We start from the raw sequence: 7,361 nt of genomic DNA, 5'->3' as shown, positions 1-7,361 counted from the left end.
GTCCAGTTTTAGATTCCGATGCTTCACTTCAGGTTTACTGTATCCCTTGGACCTTCTTATTGACGATGAAACACAGAAATAGCATCCGAATTTAATACAAAAGGCACAATGCCGACTTAACTACAAGAGGACTGACGCTCTCACTTTCTATGATTTGAACCTCTCCTGTAAGTCCAGTTTTAGATTCCGATGCTTCACTTCAGGTTAACTGTGTCCCTTGGACCTTCTTATTGACGATGAAACACAGATATTGCTTCCGAATTTAATGCAAAAGGCACAATGACGACTTAAGTACAAAAGGACTGACACTCTATTTTTCTGTGATTTGAACCTCTCCAGTGAGTCCAGTTTTGGATTCCGATGCCTCCCTTCAGGTTCACTGTATACCTTGGACCTTCTTATTGACGATGAAACACAGAAATTGCATCGGAATTAAATTCAAAAGGCCCAATGCCGACTCAAGTACAAGCGGACTAACACTCAAACATTCTAAGATTTGAACCTCTCTTGTGAGTGCAGTTTTAGATTCGGATGCTTCACTTCAGGTTCACTGTATACCTTGGACCTTGTCATTGACGAAGAAGCACAGAAATTGTTTCGGAATTAAATTCAAAAGGCACAATGCCGATTGAAGTAGCAGAGGACTGACACTCTAAGTTTCTATGATTAGAACCTCTCCTGTGAGTCCAGTTTTAGATTGCGATGCTTCAATTCAGGTTTAATGCTTCCCTTGGACTTTCTTATTGACGATGAAACACAGAGTTTGCATCCGAATTTAATACAAAAGGCACAATGCCGACTTAAGTACAAGAGGACTGACACTCTAACTTTCTATGATTTGAACCTCTCCTGTGAGCCCAGTTTTAGATTCCGATGCTTCACTTCAGCTTTACTGTATCCCTTGGACCTTCTTATTGATGATGAAACACAGAACTTGCATCCGAATTTAATACAAAAGGAACAATGACGACTTAAGTACAAGAGGACTGACACTCTCACTTTCTATGAATTCAACCTCTCCTGTGAGTCCAGTTTTAGATTCCGATGCTTTACTTCAGGTTTCCTGTATCCCGTGGACCTTCTTATTGATGATGAAACACAGAACGTGCATCCGAATTAAATACAAAAGGCACAATGCCGACTTAAGTACAAGAGGACTGACACTCTAACTTTCTATGATTGGAACCTCTCCGGTGAGTCCAGTTTTAGATTCCGATGCTTCACTTCAGGTTTACTGTATCCCTTGTACCTTCTTATTGATGATGAAACACAGAAATTGCATTCGAATTTAATAAAAAAGGCACAATGCCGACTTAAGTACAAGAGGACTGACACTCTCGCTTTATATGATTTGAAACTCTCCTGTGATTCCAGTTTTAGATTCTGATGCTTCACTTCAGGTTTCCTGTATACCTAGGACCTTCTTATTGACAATGAAACACAGAAATTGCATCCGAATTAAATTCAAAAGGCAAAATGCCGACTTAAGTACTAGAGGACTGACACTCTAACTATCTATGATTTGAAACTCTCCTGTGAGTCCAGTTTTAGATTCCGATGCTTCACTTCTGGTTTACTGTAACCCTTGGACCTTCTTATTGACGAGAAAACACAGAAATTGCATACGAATTTAATACAAAAGTCACAATGCCGACTTAAGTACAAGAGGACTGACCCTCTCACTGTCTATGATTTGAACGTCTCTTGTGAGGCCAGTTTTAGATTCCGATGCTTCACTTCAGGTTTCCTGTATATCTAGGACCTTCATATTGTCGATGAAACACAGAAATTGCATCCGAAGTAAATTCAAAAGGCACAATGCCGACTTAAGTGCAAGAGGACTGACACTCCAAGTTTCCATGATTTGAACCTCTCCTGTGAGTCCAGTTTTAGATTCCGATGCTTCACTTCAGGTTTACAGTATCCCTTGGACCTTCTTATTGATCATGAAACACAGAAATTGCATCCGAATTTAATACAAAAGGCACAATGCCGACTTAAGTACAAGAGGACTGAAACTCTAACTATCTATGATTTGAAACTCTCCTGTGAGTCCAGTTTTAGATTCCGATGCTTCACTACAGGTTTACTGTATACCTTGGAACTTCTTATTGACGATGAAACACAGTAATTGCATCGGAATAATAATTCAAAAGGCACAATTCCGACTTAAGTACGAGAGAACTGACACTCTAACTTTCTATGATTTGAACCTCTCCTGTGAGTCCAGTTTTAGATTCCAATGCTTCACTTCTGGTTTACTGTATCCCTTGGACCTTCTTATTGACGATGAAACACCGACATTGAATCCGAATTTAATACAAAAGGCACAATGCCGACTTAAGTACAAGAGGACTGACACTCTTACTTTCTATGATTTGAACCTCTCCTGTGAGTCCTGTTTTAGATTCCGATGCTTCACTTCAGGTTTACTGTATCCCTTGGACCTTCTTATTGACGATGAAACACCGAAATTGCATCCGAATTTAATACAAAAGGCACAATGCCGACTTAAGTACAAGAGGACTGACACTCTCACTTTCTATGATTTGAACCACTCCTGTGAGTCCAGTTTTAGATTCCGATGCTTCACTTCAGGTTTACTGTATCCCTTGGACCTTCTTATTGACGATGAAACACAGAAATAGCATCCGAATTTAATACAAAAGGCACAATGCCGACTTAAGTACAAGAGGACTGACACTCTCACTTTCTATGATTTGAACCTCTCCTGTGAGTCCAGTTTTAGATTCCGATGCTTCACTTGAGTTTTACTGTATCCCTTGGACCTTCTTATTGACGATGAAACACAGATATTGCATCCGAATTTAATGCAAAAGGCACAATGACGACTTAAGTACAAAAGGACTGACACTCTAATTTTCTGTGATTTGAACCTCTCCTGTGAGTCCAGTTTTGGATTCCGATGCCTCCCTTCAGGTTAACTGTATACCTTGGACCTTCTTATTGACGATGAAACACCGAAATTGCATCGGAATTAAATTCAAAAGGCACAATGCCGACTCAAGTACAAGCGGACTGACACTCAAACATTCTATGATTTGAACCTCTCGTGTGAGTCTTTTTTTAGATTCGGATGCTTCACTTCAGGTTCACTGTATACCTTGGACCATGTCATTGTCGATGAAGCACAGAAATTGTTTCGGAATTAAATTCAAAAGGCACAATGCCGATTGAAGTAGCAGAGGACTGACACTCTAACTTTCTATGATTTGAACCTCTCCTGTGAGTCCAGTTTTAGATTGCGATGCTTCAATTCAGGTTTAATGTTTCCCTTGGACTTTCTTATTGACGATGAAACACAGAAATTGCATCCGAATTTAATACAAAAGGCACAATGCCGACTTGAGTACAAGAGGACTGACACTCTAACTATCTATGATTTGAAACTCTCCTGTGAGTCCAGTTTTAGATTCCGATGCTTCACTTCAGCTTTACTGTATCCCTTGGACCTTCTTATTGATGATGAAACACAGAACTTGCATCCGAATTTAATACAAAAGGAACAATGACGACTTAAGTACAAGAGGACTGACACTCTCACTTTCTATGAATTCAACCTCTCCTGTGAGTCCAGTTTTAGATTCCGATGCCTCACTTCCGGTTTCCTGTATACCTTGGAAATTCTAATTGACGATGAAACACAGAAATTGCATCCGAATTTAAATCAAAAGGCACAATGCCGACATCAGTACAAGAGGACTGACACTCTCACTTTCTATGATTTGAACCTCTCCTGTGAGTCCAGTGTTAGATTCCGATGCTTCTCTTCAGGTTTCCTGTATACCTTGGACCTTCTTGTTGACGACGAAACACAGAAATTTCATCCGAATCAAATTCAAAAGGCACAATGCCGACTAAAGTACAAGAGGACTGACACTCCAACTTTCTATGATTTGAACCTCTCCTTTGAGCCCAGTTTTAGATTCCGATGCTTCACTTCAGCTTTACTGTATCCCTTAGACCTTCTTATTGATGATGAAACACAGAACTTGCATACGAATTTAATACAAAAGGCACAATGACGACTTAAGTACAAGAGGACTGGCACTCTCACTTTCTATGAATTCAACCTCTCCTGTGAGTCCAGTTTTAGATTCCGATGCTTTACTTCAGGTTTCCTGTATCCCTTGGACCTTCTTATTGATGATGAAACACAGAACTTGCATCCGAATTAAATACAAAAGGCACAATGCCGACTTAAGTACAAGAGGACTGACACCCTAACTTTCTATGATTTGAACCTCTCCGGTGAGTCCAGTTTTAGATTCCGATGCTTCACTTCAGGTTTACTGTATCCCTTGTACCTTCTTATTGACAATGAAACACAGAAATTGCATCCGAATTAAATTCAAAAGGCACAATGCCGACTTAAGTACTAGAGGACTGACATTCTAACTATCTATGATTTGAAACTCTCCTGTGAGTCCAGTTTTAGATTCCGATGCTTCACTACAGTTTTACTGTATACCTTGGAACCTCTTATTGACGATGAAACACAGTAATTGCATCGGAATAAAAATTCAAAAGGCACAATTCCGACTTAAGTACGAGAGGACTGACACTCTAACTTTCTATGATTTGAACCTCTCCTGTGAATCCAGTTTTAGATTCCGATGCTTCACTTCTGGTTTACTGTATCCCTTGGACCTTCTTATTGACGATGAAACACCGACATTGCATCCGAATTTAATACAAAAGGCACAATGCCTACTTAAGTACAAGAGGACTGACACTCTTACTCTCTATGATTTGAACCTCTCCTGTGGGTCCTGTTTTAGATTCCGATGCTTCACTTCAGGTTTACTGTATCCCTTGGACCTTCTTATTGACGATGAAACACAGAAATTGCATCCGAATTTAATACAAAAGGCACAATGCCGACTTAAGTACAAGAGGACTGACACTCTCACTTTCTATGATTTGAACCTCTCCTGTGAGTCCAGTTTTAGATTCCGATGCTTCACTTCAGGTTTACTGTATCCCTTGGACCTTCTTATTGACGATGAAACACAGAAATAGCATCCGAATTTAATACAAAAGGCACAATGCCGACTTAAGTACAAGAGGACTGACACTCTCACTTTCTATGATTTGAACCTCTCCTGTGAGTCCAGTTTTAGATTCCGATGCTTCACTTCAGGTTTACTGTATCCCTTGGACCTTCTAATTGACGATGAAACACAGATATTGCATCCGAATTTAATGCAAAATGCACAATGACGACTTAAGTACAAAAGGACTGACACTCTAATTTTCTGTGATTTGAACCTCTCCTGTGAGTCCAGTTTTGGATTCCGATGCCTCCCTTCAGGTTCACTGTATACCTTGGACCTTCTTATTGACGATGAAACACAGAAATTGCATCGGAATTAAATTCAAAAGGCACAATGCCGACTCAAGTACAAGCGGACTGACACTCAAACATTCTATGATTTGAACCTCTCTTGTGAGTCCAGTTTTAGATTCGGATGCTTCACTTCAGGTTCACTGTATACCTTGGACCTTGTCATTGACGATGAAGCACAGAAATTGTTTCGGAATTAAATTCAAAAGGCACAATGCCGATTGAAGTAGCAGAGGACTGACACTCTATCTTCCTATGATTTGAACCTCTCCTGTGAGTCTAGTTTTAGATTGCGATGCTTCAATTCAGGTTTAATGTTTCCCTTGGACTTTCTTATTGAAGATGAAACACAGAAATTGCATCCGAATTTAATACAACAGGCACAATGCCGACTTAAGTACAAGAGGACTGTCACTCTCACTTACTATGATTTGAACCTCTCCTGTGAGTCCAGTTTTAGATTCCGATGCCTCACTTCCGGTTTCCTGTATACCTTGGAAATTCTAATTGACGATGAAACACAGAAATTGCATCCGAATTTAATTCAAAAGGCACAATGCCGACATCTGTACAAGAGGACTGACACTCTTACTTTCTATGATTTGAACCTCTCCTGTGAGTCCAGTGTCAGATTCCGTTGCTTCACTTCAGGTTTCCTGTATACCTTGGACCTTCTTATTGACGGCGAAACACAGAAATTTCATCCGAATCAAATTCAAAAGGCACAATGCCGACTTAAGTACAAGAGGACTGACACTCTAACTTTCTATGATTTGAACCTCTCCTGTGAGTCCAGTTTTAGATTGCGATGCTTCAATTCAGGTTTAATGTTTCCCTTGGACTTTCTTATTGACGATGAAACACAGAAATTGCATCCGAATTTATACAAAAGGCACAATGCCAACTTAAGTACAAGAGGACTGTCACTCTCACTTTCTATGATTTGAACCTCTCCTGTGAGTCCAGTTTTAGATTCCGATGCCTCACTTCCGGTTTCCTGTATACCTTGGAAATTCTAATTGACGATGAAACACAGAAATTGCATCCGAATTTAATTCAAAAGGCACAATGCCGACATCAGTACAAGAGGACTGACACTCTCACTTTCTATGATTTGAACCTCTCCTGTGAGTCCAGTGTTAGATTCCGATGCTTCACTTCAGGTTTCCTGTATACCTTGGACCTTCTTATTGACGACGAAACACAGAAATTTCATCCGAATCAAATTCAAAAGGCACAATGCCGACTAAAGTACAAGAGGACTGACACTTTAACTTTCTATGATTTGAACCTCTTCTTTGAGCCCAGTTTTAGATTCCGATGCTTCACTTCAGCTTTACTGTATCCCTTAGACCTTCTTATTGATGATGAAACACAGAACTTGCATCCGAATTTAATACAAAAGGCACAATGACGACTTAAGTACAAGAGGACTGGCACTCTCACTTTCTATGAATTCAACCTCTCCTGTGAGTCCAGTTTTAGATTCCGATGCTTTACTTCAGGTTTCCTGTATCCCTTGGACCTTCTTATTGATGATGAAACACAGAACTTGCATCCGAATTAAATACAAAAGGCACAATGCCGCCATAAGTACAAGAGGACTGACACTCTAACTTTCTATGATTTGAACCTCTCCGGTGAGTCCAGTTTTAGATTCCGATGCTTCACTTCAGGTTTACTGTATCCCTTGTACCTTCTTATTGACAATGAAACACAGAAATTGCATCCGAATTAAATTCAAAAGGCACAATGCCGATTTAAGTACTAGAGGACTGACATTCTAACTATCTATGATTTGAAACTCTCCTGTGAGTCCAGTTTTAGATTCCGATGCTTCACTACAGTTTTACTGTATACCTTGGAACCTCTTATTGACGATGAAACACAGTAATTGCATCCGAATTTATACAAAAGGCACAATGCCAACTTAAGTACAAGAGGACTGTCACTCTCACTTTCTATGATTTGAACCTCTCCTGTGAGTCCAGTT

The sequence above is a fragment of the Schistocerca americana genome, unplaced genomic scaffold, assembly GCF_021461395.2.
Source record: "Schistocerca americana isolate TAMUIC-IGC-003095 unplaced genomic scaffold, iqSchAmer2.1 HiC_scaffold_29, whole genome shotgun sequence".
In the NCBI taxonomy this organism is placed as follows: domain Eukaryota; kingdom Metazoa; phylum Arthropoda; class Insecta; order Orthoptera; family Acrididae; genus Schistocerca; species Schistocerca americana.
Note: the sequence above shows the minus strand (reverse complement) of the source record.